Below are 16310 nucleotides of genomic sequence, written 5' to 3'. Positions count from 1 at the left end.
CATCTTCCACTAGACAAGGTTGCTCAAAGCCTCACCCACCCTGGCCTTATGTTCTGCAAATTCACCTTCCCTTGGAGGAGAACAAGATCATAGAATCATAGAATCATAGAATTGTTAGGGTTGGAAAGGACCTTAAGATCATCTAGTTCCAACCCCCCTGCCGTGAGCAGGGACACCTTACGCTAAATCATATCACCCAAGGCCTTGTCCAGCCTGGCCTTGAACACTGCCAGGGATGGAGCATTCACAACCTCCCTGGGCAACCCATTCCAGTGCCTCACCACCCTAACAGGAAAGAATTTCCTTCTTATACCCAACCTAAACTTCCCCTGTTTAAGTTTTAACCCATTACCCCTTGTCCTGCCACTACAGTCTCTAATGAAGAGTCCCTCTCCAGCATCCCTATAGGCCCCCTTCAGATACTGGAAGGCTGCTATGAGGTCTCCACACAGCCTTCTCTTCTCCAGGCTGAACAGCCCCAACTTCCTCAGCCTGTCTTCATACAGGAGATGCTCCAGTCCCCTGATCATCCTCATGGCCCTCCTCTGGACTTGTTCCAACAGTTCCATGTGCTTTTTATGTTGAGGACACCAGAACTGCACACAATACTCCAAGTGAGGTCTCACAAGAGCAGAGTAGAGGAGCAGGATCACCTCCTTCGACCTGCTGGTCACGCTCCTTTTGAGGCAGCCCAGGATACGGTTGGCTTTCTGGGCTGCAAGCGCACACTGCCAGCTCATGTTCATTTTCTCATCGACCAACACCCCCAAGTCCTTCTCCGCAGGGCTGCTCTGAATCTCTTCTCTGCCCAACCTGTAACTGTGCCTGGGATTGCTCCGACCCAGGTGTAGGACCTTGCACTTGGCATGGTTAAAACTCATGAGGTTGTGATCAGCCCACCTCACAAGCGTGTCAAGGTCCCTCTGGATGGCATTCCTTCCCTCCAGTGTATCAACCGAACCACACAGCTTGGTGTCATCGGCAAACTTGCTGAGGGCGCACTCAATCCCACTGTCCATGTCAGCGACAAAGATGTTGAACAAGACTGGTCCCAACACCGATCCCTGAGGGATGCCACTCGTTACTGGTCTCCAGCTGGACATTGAGCCACTGACCACAACTCTTTGTGTGCGGCCATCCAGCCAGTTCTTTATCCACTGAGTGGTCCATCCATCAAATTGATGTCTCTCCAATTTAGAGACAAGGATGTTGTGTGGGACAGTGTCGAACGCTTTGCACAAGTCCAGGTAGATGACATCAACTGCTCTACCTCTGTCCATCAGTTCTGTAGCCCCTTCATAGAAGGCCACCAAATTGGTGAGGCAGGATTTCCCCTTAGTGAAGCCATGCTGGCTGTCACCAAGCACCTTGTTGATTTTCATGTGCCTTAGCATGCCTTCCAGGAGAATCTGCTCCAAGATTTTGCCAGGCACAGAGGTGAGACTGACTGGTCTGTAATTCCCCTGGTCATCCATTTTCCCCTTCTTGAAAATGGGGGTTATATTTCCCTTTTTCCAGTCGTTGGGAACTTCACCTGACTGCCATGATTTCTCAAATATGATGGCCAGTGGCTTCACAACTTCATTTGCCAGCTCCTTCAGGAGCCGTGGATGGATCTCATCAGGACCCATGGACTTGTGCATGTTCAGATTTTTAAGATGGTCTCGAACCAGATCCTCTCCTACAGTGGGCCTAAGGTCTTCATTCTCACAGTCCCTGTGTCTGCCTTCCAAGACATGGGTGGTGCAGTCAGAGCCTTCGGCAGTAAAGGCCTAGGCAAAGAAGTCATTCAGAACCTCAGCCTTCTCCAAATCCTGTGTAGCCAGTTCTCCTGAGAGCTTCCTGAGGGGGGCTACATTCTCCCTAGTCTGTTTTTTTATTTGCTATGTACCTGTAGAATCCCTTCCTGTTATCTTTAATACCTCTAGCTAAGTTTAATTCTAACTGAGCCTTAGCTTTCCTAACCTGGTCCCTAGCTTCTCAGACAGTATCCCTGTACTCTTCCCATGCCACCTGTCCTTGCTTCCACTTATTATAAGCCTCTTTTTTCAATTGAATTTTCCTCAGGAGCTCCTTATCCATCCAAGGAGGTCTCCTGGCTCTCCTGCTGCACTTCCTTCTGGTTGGGATGCAACACTCCTGAGCTTGCAGCAGGTGATCCTTGAATATCAACCAACAGCCTTGGGCCCCTCTGCCCTCTAGGGCTTTATCCCATGGAACCTTCCGAAGCAGGTTCCTGAAGAGGCCAAAGTCTGCTCTTTTGAAGCCCAGGGCATTGAGCTTGCTGCACTCTCTTCTCACTGTCCTGAGGATCTCAAATTCGAGCATCTCATGATCGCTGCATCCAAGGCTGCCCTGGAGCATCACACTTCCAACCAGCCCTTCCCTGTTGGTGAGCACGAGGTCAAGCATGGCACCTCTCCTTGTCGGCTCCTCTATTACTTGCAGAAGGAAGTTGTCTTCCACACAATCGAGGAACCTCCTGGATTCCTTGTGCTGGGCCGTACTGTCCTTCCAACAGATGTCAGGGTGGTTGAAGTCACCCATGAGAACAAGGGCCTGTGAGCATGAGGCTTTTCCTACCTGTCTATAGAGTGCTTCATCCGCAGGTTCTCCTTGATCAGGCAGTCTGTAGCAGATGCCCACAGTAATGTCTCCCACAGCTATATTCCCTTTAACCCTGACCCACAAACTCTCTGTGGACTGCTCACCTGCCCCAGACAGAGTTCCATACTCTTCAGCCTATCCCTAACATAAAGGGTAACTCCCCCTCCCCACCTCCCAGGCCTGTCCTTCCTAAAGAGCCTGTAACCTTCCATTCCAACACTCCAGTCATAGGAGCCATCCCACCATGATTCTGCGATGCCTATTATATCATACCCCCGTAGACGTGCACACATCTCTAATTCCTCTTGTTTGTTCCTCATGCTACAGGCATTTGTATAGAGGCATCTGAGCCGAGCTCCAACTGAAGCCGGCTCATTGGCTGGAGCAGCTGGGATATCTCTACATTGCTCCAAACATTTATTATAGGTTCTGGCAGCTGACTGGGTGTTGGGATGGAATGATGCCCCCTTCCCCAGCACATCTAGTTTAAAGCCTCCTTGACAAGTCGGGCAAGCCTCCTACCAAAACTGTTCTTTCCCTTCTTTATCAGACCAGTTCCACCAGCCCCCACTAGACCTGGCCTACAAGCTTGGGTCCCATGTTCAAGACACCCAAACCCCTGCCTATGACACCACCCTTTTAACCAGTTATTAACCTGGCCAATCCTCCTAGCTTTTTTTAGGTCCTCCCCTGTACCCTGGAGAATTGATGAAAAGACCACCTGAGCTCCAGAGCCCCTGACCACCTCCCCCAGGGCTCTGTAGTCCTTCTTTATGTTCCCCAGGCTACTACTCTCTATGTCCCTAGCACCCACATGTATCACCAGGAGTGGGTAATAGCCCCTGGGACTTACTAGAGCAGGCAGCCTCGCTGCAGCATCCCTGATCCGTGCCCCTGGTAGGCAACACACCTCCCTTGAGATGAGGTCTGGCCGGCAGACGAGTGCTTCTGTCTCTTTCAGTGGAGTCCCCTACTACTACGACCCGCCGCTTTTTCCTAGTGGTGCCGGTAGAGATCTTCTTTAGCAGTGCATCAGCCGGCTGTTTCTGGTTCGAGTGCGCTTCCTCATTAGCCCCCTGCAGGACAGCAAAGCTGTTCTGCGTGGAGACAGGGGATTTATGGGGAAGCCCCTCGCTTTTGGTTGTCCTTTTCCTTCTTTTTTTCGTTGTTTTTTTTTTTTTTTTGTCACTAATTCCCAGCTTCCCAGGTTAACAGCCTCCTTCTTTCCTTCATGAGCTAGAGGTGAAGCTTGAGGCCCCTGCACAGTTTGGGCCGGGAGCAAGCATTCCTGCTTCCTCTCAGCTTCCCTGACATCTCGCAGCCTATTGACAGCATCCCGCAGCTCAGCCCCTGCTGCAGGAGCACCTCCACCAGGGAGCACCGAGTGCAGCCCTGCCCATTGTGCACCCTCCCCTCACCAGACCAGTGCAGGCACTCTCTGCACCCCGAGCTCTGCACTGCAGCCTCCCCTCTCATCGGCTCCGTCTGGGTGCCTACGCTGGCCACTGTCGGGGCAGCCATAGCAGAGCTCCCAGTCCGGGCCCTGATCATACGACGAGTGCTCACCATCCCGCTCGCCTGCCCGCGTGAACTGCTTGTACCAGCTAGGGTGTTACATGATTTTCATTCTTCAGTTACCAGTTTAAACTGTTGCATGAAGTATCTCCAGACTCTGGAAGAGTACTGCTACAGGAATGAGACAATCTGCCTCTCTTCTTGGTTTGTTTTCAGGCCTGTTGCTGGTGGGATGTTTGAATCTTGTATTTCAGCTTGTCTGGTCATGCGCAGCTTTAGCAGTAAATGGAGCTGGTGGGCAGAAGCCCTATAGCTCTAGGTGCTATTATACACCTGGTTTTCTTCACAGAGACAGTACATGTGCCACAAGAATGTAGCCTTATTTGTGCTCAGCTCCCCACTTAGTGCTCAGTAACCAGTAATGTTTTCTCCAGCCAGGAAAGCTGAAAAGGGGAATGCACTATTGCCCTTAGCAATAATTCATATTCTGAAGATGGTTTAATATATGCCTTTACCCTCATTTCATGAAATACATTGTGTTCACAACAGGGTTGATGTGACAGTTCAATGTGCATGTAGAGTATCTTACAAAGCATCTCTAAGGCAGTTGTAAAAGGCAGCAGTGGATGGCAGTGACCTGACAATGATGGAAATTGTCTTTCCTACTTAGCAAATAAGAGCCACTGACTTTAACAGATGATACATCACATCCTACCCTCAGTAGCAAATTAAATGCTTAGCCGATGTTAAGAGCACCACAGGCTGTGAAATGTTTGCATTTCCCATCAGTGCCACTTTTCTCTTTACACTTTCCAATTCCCTGGGAGTTTTCTCAGGTTTCTGGCAGAGGTTACACAGTTTGGTTTTTTCATTCTTTCTTTTTGCTTTCTGAGTGGTTTTATCCTCAAGGAAACCAGGCAGGCTAGCCAAACCCAGCATGATAATCAGTGCTGAAAGGCATGTGATCCCCATCAAAACAAAAAGTGCCATTAAGGCACCACAGTCTCCTTCACAGTGGGTGAGGAGTTCAAATAAACCACACCACATGACTGTAAAACTCAGGTAAGAATGAAAGGTTTCCACTAGATCACCCATATTTCCAGAAGAACAAGGAAAAAAATGCAGATTATCAGCAACAATATTTGTAAAACCTAACGGCTTTTGGCAAAAATGTTGAATTGGAAATAGGTATCTTATAGCCAGGGACAGGACCAGCGATTTTAAGAAAACAATAGGGTGTGTTTTTTACATTAGATTCACAGAAGTTAAGGTATTAATTTGGTCAGACTTCTGTATTTCCTAAATAATTCAGAGTTGTGCCTGCAAGTAGGATAGATGATTTTAATTTGGATAAAAGATATCTTCCAGAGACATAGAATCATAGAATGGTTAGGGTTGGAAAGGACCTTAAGATCATCTAGTTCCAAGCCAGGGATGGAGCATTCACCACTTCTTTGGGCAACCTGTTCCAGTGCCTCATCACCCTCACAGTAAGGAACTTCTTCATTATATCTGACCTGAACTTCCCCTGTTTAAGTTTAAACCCATTACCCCTTGTCCTGTCACTACAGTCCCTAATGAAGAGTCCCCCTCCAGCATCCTTGTAGGCCCCCTCAGATACTGGAAGACTGCTGTGATGGTGGTGAAAATTAACTGGTACTGACTTTGAAACAAGGTGATTTCTGTCACCCCTTGAAGCAAGAGAATTTCTGTCAGAATTGCTGTACTGATCTCACTCACTCAGGGAGCATACCTCAACTCTATTTTTAATTTGTCCACTTCCAGCATTCAGATACAGGCTGTTGTTATGCCTTAGAGTAAGGAGCTATATCACATATAACCATATCCTTTCGCTGTGTATCTGCAGTAAGGCAAGATGATTATACTGCGTTCAGCTCCCTTCCCAGTCTTTGTTTCCCTACGCAACTCAAGCAAGCATATGCTCCTCATTGAGAGACATTTTTTCCATTCCTCAGAAAATTTGTGCAGCTCTTCAATGAATCTTCCTTTAGAGCAGCCCTACACTCTGTATGCAGCACCCTTAATACCTTAAAAATACCCTTCTCCTCTCAATACCCTCAGGATTCACATTAGCCCTGGTTCTTGTACTGTTAGACTGGCATTTACACTTTGTGGTTTGGTCAGGGTCCTTAACAAATTCACAATTTTTCAGTATCCCATTTTATATGCATACTGCAACACATTTTGTTTGTTACCAAATCCAGATCATGCTGTATTACCAGTCCTTAATATGCCATAATTTATCATTCTGCCAGTCTTTGTCATCCACAGATTTTATTGGCAGGGACTGTATATCTATTTCCATCTTTAATAAAGATACTAGATTGTGCTGGTACTGGCTACCACCCACCAGTTTTACACAAAAACTATTAAGCTAATGATCTGCAGCATGAAATCCCGGGAGAGCACATGGGCATTTCTAGGTGTTGAATAATCAATCACTCCCTGATTCTGCAAGACCAGAGTGTGTTCAGGGAAGAGTTTAAGCTTAAATGTAGTAATTTGTGCTCCTTCTGTAGCCAGTGGAAAGAGAAATTTACTTCCAGGTGCATCTTGCTATAAAATATACACTGTTAATATGTGGATCTGGATCTGCACCTCTCACTGCCCCTTACCTGTAGCTAGAGCCTAGCGGACAAGCAACAGAGAGGGAAATGGTGGCAGAGAGCCAGTCCAGTGAAAGAGTGGCACAGTGTGTATCTTGACATATTCCTTCCTTGATCAGTCATTAGGCACCAGGTTTCTGAAATACTGCAGCACTTGCCCAAACCTGTGGAGATGATGTGCCATATTGTGGTGGGTCGACCATGGCTGGAAGCAAGTTAGCCACTGAACTGCTCTGTCATGCCTTGTCTGCATTGGGCAGAGGATCAAAAAATATAATGACAGGTTCATGGGCTGAGATAAGGACAAGAAGAGATCACTCACCCATTGCCATCATGGGCAAACCAGACCCAGATCAGGGAAATTAATTTAACTTATCACTAATCAAATCAGAGCAGGGTAATGAGAAATAAACCCAAATCTTAAAACACCTTTCCTCCACCCCTCCCATCTTCCTGGGCTCAACTTCACTCCAATATTTTCTAACTTCTTTCCCCACAACAGTGCAGGGAGATGGGGAATGGGGGTTGTGGTCAGTTCCTCTCACGTGGTCTCTGCTGCTCCTTCCTCCTCAGGACAGGACTTCACACTCTTCCCCTGCTCCAGTGTGTGGTCCTCCCACAGCAGACAGTTCTCCATGAGCTTCTGCAACATTAGTACCTCCCACAGGCTGCAGTTCTTCATGAACTGCTCCAGCGTGGGTCCCTTCCATGGGTGCAGCCCCTCAGGAACAGACTGCGCCAGTGTGGGTCCCTTCCATGGGGTGCAGTCCTTCAGGAACAGACTACTCCAGTGTGGGTCTCTTGCGGGGTCACAGCTCCTGCCAGCAAACCTGTTCCAGTGTGGGCTCATCTCTCCAAGGGGCCACAGGTCCTGCCAGGGGCCTGCCCCAGCACAGGCTTCCCACAGAGTCACAGCCTCCTTTGGAAATCCCCCTGCTCCAGGGTGGGATCCTCCATGGGCTGCAGGTGGATCTGCTCCACCATGAACCTCCATGGGCGGCAGAGGCACAGCCTGCCTCACCATGGGCTGCACCATGGGCTGCAGGGGAATCTCTGCTCTGGAGCATGGAGCACCTCCTGCCCTCCTTCTGCACTGACCTTTGGAACTGCAGAGCTGTGTCTGTCACATATTCTCACTCCTTTCTTCAGCTGCAATCGCTATTGCAGTTTTTTTCCCCTTCTTAAATAAGTTATCCCAGAGGTACTACCACCACCACTGATGGGCTCAGCCTTGGCCAGTGGCAGGTCCATCTTGGAGCATGCTGGCATTGGGTCTGTTGGGCACAGGGGGAGCTTCTGGAATCTTCTTACAGAAGCCACCCCTGTAGAACACACACACAGCACCACCACCACCACCCCGGCTACCAGAACCTTGCCATGCAAACTCAATACACAGATTTAAGATGCTAGAACAGGTGCACAGTTTAGATGTCATGATACCTGTTCCATGCTGTTAGTGTAGCAGAGAACAAGGATGCAATGGCACTGGGCTTTTGGTAGCCTGAACCTACTCTTTGCTGTCTTAAAGCTGGCCACCTCTGTAACAGTCTACTTATATCCTCTTTATGAGGCTAAGATTTCTCACCTTTCACAAACACCTGTGGAGAGTTGCTGACTGCTGACCGTGTATTTGACATAGGCCAGGGGCACAAGGACATAGTCCATGTACAGAACAGCTCTGCACAGAACACCTTAGTGCAGCTCAGCAAATTACAACCTTATCACATAATTAAAATTATCACAGCTGAAGCTGAAGGTCCAAGCCAACAACACCTTCTGGTTTATAGGTACATGCTACTACGAGACTGGGATGTCCAAAAATAGATGATTGGGTAATGGATTTAAACTTAAACAAGAGAAGCTCAGGTTAGATATAAGGAACAAGTTCTTTATTGTGAGGGTGGTGAGGCTCTGGAACAGGTTGCCCAAAGAAATGGTGAATACTCCATCCCCGGCAGCATTCAAGGCCAGGTTGGACAGAGCCTTGGGTGGCGGTCTAGTGTGAGGTGTCCCTGCCCATGGTGGGGGGTTCAGAAGTAGACGATCTTAAGGTCCTTTCCAACCCAAGCCGTTCCATGATTCTATGATTTACAGTGACTATTATTTCAGTGTTTTGAAAAATACATTACTTTAAAAGTCCAGATGCTATTAGGGATTGTTTTTGAAATTCAATTTGTGATAATGTCAATCTTTTGCATATGCTGCTTTATTGCAGCAGAATCACAACAGAGTTTCCAGTAAGAATGTTAAACATGTGCAAATAGTTTGCCTGTTCTAGATGCCAGAAGATAAGCTCTGCTTTGAATCAAATCCTTAGTTAATCTCTGAAAACTGTTGCATTATACTATGTAAGGAGTAAGGAATTTCTTTCTTGTGCTTTAGGAACGGCTCTTTCAGGGAACTGAAAAAGGGATAAACAATTTGCTTGGTCCCTATAACTGTAGACACTTACCTTCCATAGAATCATAGAATCGTTAGGGTTGGAAAGGACCTTAAGGTCATCTAGTTCCAAACCCCCTGCCATGGGCAGGGACACCTCACACTAAACCATGCCACCCAAGGCTTACTCCAACCTGGCCGTGAACACTGCCAGGGATGGAGCATTCACAACCTCCTGGGCAACCTATTCCAGTGCCTCACCACCCTCATAGTAAAGAACTTCTTCCTTATATCCAGTCTAAACCTCCCCTGTTTAAGATTTAACCCATTACCCCTTGTCCTGTCACTACAGTCGCTAATGAAGAGTCCCTCCCCAGCATCCCTATAGGCCCCCTTCAGATACTGGAAGGCTGCTGTGAGGTCTCCACACAGCCTTCTCCAGGCTGAACAGCCCCAACTTTCTCAGCCTTTGTCATTCAAGGGGGACGGGAGGTGCTCCAGTCCCCTGATCATCCTCATGGCCCTCCTCTGGACTTGTTCCAACAGTTCCATGTCCTTTTTATGTTGAGGACACCAGAACTGCACACAATACTCCAGGTGAGGTCTCACGAGAGCAGAGTAGAGGGGCAGGATCACCTCCTTCGACCTGCTGGTCATGCTCCTTTTGATGCAGCCCAGGATACAGTTGCCTTTCTGGGCTGCAAGCGCACACTGCCAGCTCATGTTCATTTTCTCATCGACCAACACCCCCAAGTGAACAAGTCTGGGACCTTCGTTTTACTCTCATGGCCACAGAAACCTAACCTGATTTTCAGGTTTTCCTGAGAGAAGTTGTTGCTTCCTCACTTATACTAAAGGAATGAGTCAAGGGAAAGAATAAAGCTATCTGATTTTAAAGGAAATTTTATACCAAGTTAGTTAAAGGCTTAACTTTACCATCCTGTTAATAAAAATAAAAAAGAATGTTCATGGGCTTTTCCTTTCCTTTTTTCCACCTGTACACATTCACCAAAGTAGGTTCCCCATTTGTCAGACCTGTAGAGGGATTAAAAAATGACACAGTAATTGAATAGCCAGGCCTCACAAGAGGCAGCAAAGACAAAAGCTTCCAAAATGCAAGGGCTTGAGTTTGGAGAGTAGGAAGTGTAAGCAACTTGAAGAAGTGTAATCAATTTGAAGAAATATAAGCAACTTGATAGCATGAAGAGTTTCTAATATACAGAGAGGTATAAATACAGCAACTATTTCCTATTGTTTTGCCTTTGCCTTTTCACAAACTTGAATGACAAAGAGCTATTTGGAGTTGTCTGCCTTTCCATTCATCCTGAGGCATTAACAAGCCCTAATTTAAGAAAAACACTTTCCTCTTCAAGCAACTTCTTGGCAGTGCTGCCCCCCTTGTTCACATCGTAAAGCTGGTCACATAAGGTCACAGATGCATCTCAAGCTCAGTGACTGCTTTTTTTTCAGAAGACAGAGGCTTTGTCTGCCTACTTAGTGGGGAAGGGGAAAGAAAAGGACACTATCTTGTGTACCTTCCTCTCTCCAAAGAGGCTTATTACTAGTGTAGCTTGACACACAGCAGAACTAAGCAGGTTTTGAACTGTGAGGGACATTCTTTCTGCAGAAGTTGTGTTAGGTATTAATTTAGTCCATGTTACCCAAGCACAGACCACCCTCTTGCCTAAAAGCAGATCGAGAATTTGGTCATTCAGCCAATAAGCTAAAACCAACCACAGAGATTTTAAGTCATTGTGACTTTGGAGAGTAGTAATCTAAATAATACAACTAACAAACAGATTTAGTACGAGCTTCAGGATTAACAATTTATCTCAGTGTGCAAGGTAGCTTTTCCTCTTTAGAGATGTTACTTTCAACTATTAAATCAAATTACAAGACTAAAAAGAAAGGTGATGCAGGAGGAAAATCCACTTCCTCAGAAATTCATTCTCAGAGAGAAGTCTGAGATTGATTTATTCTAGTTCAACTTGACACTGTCCTAGAATTAATAGGAAAGTTGCCATTTTGGTATCAAGACTAAATTATGTAGTTGGTATCAGCTTTTGGTTGCTGTTATGACAGAGCACTCAGTAAGGCGTTTCCATAGATTATTTGGGTCATTCAAGCAATATTCAATCTTCAGACTTCAGCTGGCTGACATCACTGCAGCCTCAAGTAACTAAAATTCATTATGTCTCCTTACATGTAAACCAGACCTTTAACCTCAGCTCCTAGAATTAGCCTGGTGTGTGTGCTTGCAGACCTAAACTTCATTTATCCCCAAGATATGAAGTTAAATGATCTTTTTAGAATTAAAATTGTTCTTTTAGTGTACAATGTTAATAATCTTGCACTTATCTTCGTAATAGAAATATGAGTAGGAGTAGAAACTAATCAGGATGCTATTAATTATAGAATTTTAATTATGCTCTGCTAACCTAAACTATTGATATACGTAGCACACTAATTTTTGTCACATACACCAGAATGTGAGCGATCTTCCAAAACTCTGCGTAAATAGACATGAATTCAAAGGCCACCACTTCTGCCTGATTTGGGTTGATTACGGAATTACAAAATTTAACCTAGACTCCACAGTAGCCTAAGTTTGTATGAAAGATATAAGTGCCCTCCAGACAAGATTTATCTTACAGTCTTTATATACACCCCAATAACATTGAGACATGATAGACACAACTCCCAAAGAACACTGAACAGCAGTTTCATGAAGTGCCAGTGAGGATGATGGGTTAAGCTTGTTCTGCTTTGATCCTAGAACATCCTACTTTAATGGCTACCAGACAGAAAGATCTATTTATTTTTTTAAACAGCTACTATACTCGGGTTTTGTCCCAGCAAATGTTTAGGAAACACATGGGTAATTTGCGCTACCAGTTGAGAAAGCAGTCTCCAATATTTCTGCTTCACAGAGCAGATGCTGTGCAGCTATATTCAATCATGTTAGGCATAAAATGGTTTTGAGGTGCCAACAGACTCCATGAGTTTGGTTAGAGAGAGCCATGTTCACCCAAGAACAGCCAGTATGTTGTCCTGGACTAGTCTAGATTTAGTTTTAACTAAGTACTTCTACGCACTTGCCAGATGTGTCTCACTGCTTACCCTACAGGGTCAGAGAGATTGTAAGAGTTTTGCTAGTTGTGTGCCAGTATGCTCTGCAAGATCCAGTAGCTTCAGCACTGTCCCAGATTGTACACCTTCTGTCTTGCAGCAGGTAATGTAACTGTGATCATTATCTTACCAGAGTCACTTGCAGTAACTGGCAAATAAGCTCCTCTGCACCAAAGAAAGCTTGATTCTCCAACATTTTGGTTGCAGCCAAATTATTTTATTGCTAATGGGAACAAATGCTTAACTCCATGTTGCATCTGAGAGGTCAGCTGCTAGGCAAGACAAGAAAGATCTCAGGTTGTTTCTACTTCACAAAATGCCTAGTCCTCTAGGGGATGAGACAGGAAAAAAATGATATCTCAGCCTTTCTAAAGATAAAAAGAGCTCAGCCTAAGCAGACACTGTGGTAACCAAGGAAACAAATTACATAATCTAATAGGTTTATAGCTAAAAGTTAAGAATCTCAGACTGCCTCTATAACATCATATGAAACAACTTCAGCATCTCTCCAGATAGTTCCTTTGGCAGTAAATTCAAAAGTAATTGCTTTGTAAGTTTGCAAGTTTTAATAAGCAAAATAACTGGAAGATTAGTTACAGGGATGCTTTCAATACACTTGTAGGAGCTTTGCTGATTGTTTTTATAAAAATATGATTGCATATCTCAGGTATAATCAAACCAGTTCACAAGCTCTGATACTCCATGGAATAATTCCTCACCAGTTCTTGTGCAGCTAATTTTATCCTGTATTCCTAAGAAGATATGGAAGGATACAATGAAACTCATGAAGAACTGCCATCATTTAGGATCAGTGAACCAGACTCCTTTTCCTTGGAGAGCTATGCAGAACTGTAGCTGCATTAACTGAATGAGCACTTCCCCTTGATGACTTACAAACTCTGGAAGGATCTTGGTCTTCTTAACAATTACATTTGGCCCATTTGTGTTAGAGCTCTGTGGTTGTCCAGTGAAATATCCACTAAAATGATACGAGAGAATGAGGAAGGCATACCTGAAAGAACTGTGAAAGAAACATCTCCTGTTACAAAAAAGCACGTGTCCAGCCTCATGCCATGCTTACCATCTGGCTCCTTCAGTTCTTGCCTGGAAGTATGTGCTGCAGTCCCCTTCTGAACACTGCAGTGGCAGTTCCACCAGGCATTTCATGATACTAAAAAGATGTACAAAGAGCCCCCATCAAGGCAGCATAAACTGCTGTACTCTTATGATGGAGCGAACACCTCACTATTTGCAACAGCCCACCTGAAGAAGAATGGCAGAACTCAGCGTAGTTTAAACAAATATCAGAAACTCTGAAACAAAGAAAGTGGCCAAGATAGCAGGCCCCTGCTGTAAGGAAAAGGAGGCAGCAATGCTTCTGCAAATGCCCTCAAATGCTTCAGGCCTTCCGTCAGCAGCTCAGAGGGACACTGCAGCTCCAACTCCTACTTGGTGATTCCATAGAGCGATGCCACACCAGCATTGCAATAGCTAGCATGAAAATACAAATAGTTGATTTAGTGTGAGACAAGGCTTACAGGTCTGTTTATTTACTAGTTCAAAACCAGCAGTTTGAGCAGTCACAAGCTGAAGCAGCACTTTTATCTTTAATAGTTTGGGAAGATGTCAAGATAAGTAGAACCCTCCATTAAAGCACAAGGAAGGTGTATCAATGAAACAGATACCAGTACTGAGAAGGAAAGACAAGGATGTTCATTTTTCCTGAAAGATCATGTTGTCTCCCCTAGAGACCTGCAACTCCCCATGCTTGCCAGATATGATGAGATCCTCCAGAGTGGAAAAAGTAGAAGTCAGAGAAGATTTAAAAGTAATTTTGGGACTTAAAGCTCCATTTTAACTAGGTTTCATTATTGTCACTAGCAGCTTTAGATACTCTGTGTATGCCAAAACTAAGGCTTGGCTGCAGTTAGGGCACAATAGGGAGCCATAGGGACATACCTTGCCCACATCTGTTGAAGATGCCTGCTGGGAGGCATGCAGCACATAGAATCAGAGAATGTTTAGGATTGGAAAGGACCTTAAGATCACTTAGTTCCAATCCCTCTGCCATAAGCAGGGACACCTCACACTAGACCAGGTTGCTCAAGGTCCTGTCCAGCCTGGCTTTTAACACTGCCAGGGATGGGGCCACAGCTTTTCTGGGCAAATTCCATCCTGCCTGTGCAAGCTGTCCGGCACCTCCAGCTTCTCCTCAGAATCCCAAGCAGGGAGCTGGTTTACTACCTGACATTAAGCAATGAATTTTATAGGCAGTTGCTGATTGGAGACATGAGGTTTTACAGGATGAATATAAGCAATGTTGACTTGTTTCTAGCAAGACAGCTCTCCAAAGCGGGAAGGGCAGGAATGATAGTTTGCTTTAGAAAACCCTTTGCATTTCTTCCTTCAGAGATCATTCTGATTTCCGACTTACTTTATCAGGTACAAGATGAGACAGAACGAGATGGTTGTGGCAGTGAAATTCAGAGGCAACGCTGCAGAGGAGGCAGTTGTAAGAGGCCCAGGCAAGTTGCGGGGCTCGGCAGCAGCTCCTGCTATCTGCAAATCGTCTCCTTCTCCGTCCTTCCAGGTCCCGGCGCCCGGGGGCAGCAGTCAGCCGCAGAGCGCTGCCGGGATTGTTGCCAGCCTTCGCATGCGCCCGTGCAGGGGGAGAGCTGCTTCCCTGAGGCTTCGACTCTGAACGCCGGGCATTTCATACCTGGAAATTTTTCACTTCCCTTTACACAGAGCAATAGGTCTTTGGATGCGGTCCAAAAGCATCTGCAATAGCAGATAGCTTTCTGGCAAATACAACAGGAGATCTCCAGAAGTTCCAGAGCAAGCTGTGAGATGAAAGAATTGCTAGCACTAAACTGCAACATGCAGAGTGAAGAGCTTCAGAAACAAAGATAGCTTAAATGCTTTGCATAAGGTCTTTATAGTCTTGTTGAAATACTGTTATTTTGTTCTTACACTTTGTTCTTTCCTTGGCTTTCTTAGAAAGATAAGTGAAATTCTGGGAATGTTTGTGCTTCACAAGAGGACAACTGTTAGGATGAGGACAACCTGCAATAAGAATAGTTTAAACTTACATGATATTACATGTTAACGAAATGCACTAGTCTGTCATTGAAGATTTTTCCCAGCCTGCTAAAAAACATCTAAAAAGAAAGAAAGAAAAAAACACCAAACACCAAAACCCCAAAGCTGTGTAGGGATTCTAAATGCAGAACCTTATAGAAATAAGATGCAAGCCTGGCTCTGTGCAGGTGGTATTGTATGAGCTGCAGTAACAAGGCAGAACTGTAATGGAGTCCTGATGGATAGTCCCAAAGCAGATGTAACTGATGGTCTTATCACTTTGATCAGATGCACGCTTCAAGAGATGGTTTCAGCTGGATGATGTGGAATAATTCAGAAGAGTGTCTGGGGAAGGACTAAAAAGGGATTTTTCAGATTGTTAGTAGCAAATCTTCAAATTGCTAGAAGAGACCCAAAAGTGCTTGAGGAAACAGATTATTTACAAGTCTGTTGCAATTCCTAAATCTAGAGAAGTTTAGGGATAAAGAAGTAAAAAAAAAGTACCTTTTCTTCTTTTTTTTTTCTTGGGGGGGAGGGGGATGGGCAGGATTTACGTGCTCTGAAGTAAGTTCAGGACAATGAAGTCCTCAGACAAGAATCAGAAAAAGGCTGACTTTCATTGTACACTCTCGAGAGGAAATGCCCTGGTGTTAGATGCAAGATTTGTACAGTACATGAACAAAAGCTGGACAGATTCAAGCATGTTGGGGCAGTGTATGAGAAGTCATTGTTTTCCTCAGGAATAGCTGTCACCTGGCATGTGCCATAAATGTTCAAGAGCATACATTACTGCCATGCCATCTTCTGAGAAAAAACAGAATCCCAGCTGTTAACACTACTCTCATGAGAACCCAGCAAAGGCAAGGGTCCAGAGATTTCCTATTCCCTTCAGGCATACCTGCATTTTTTCTTAATCTTAAAACAAGTTCAGAAATGTAATCATGTTTATTTTAATTGGAAGTTAATGGTGTC

Source organism: Pezoporus occidentalis, unplaced genomic scaffold, assembly GCF_034315485.1.
Source record: "Pezoporus occidentalis ecotype Australia unplaced genomic scaffold, CSIRO_AGI_Poc_V1 ctg69, whole genome shotgun sequence".
In the NCBI taxonomy this organism is placed as follows: domain Eukaryota; kingdom Metazoa; phylum Chordata; class Aves; order Psittaciformes; family Psittacidae; genus Pezoporus; species Pezoporus occidentalis.
The sequence above is the reverse complement of the archived record's forward strand: the minus strand, read 5'-3'. Positions refer to the sequence as shown.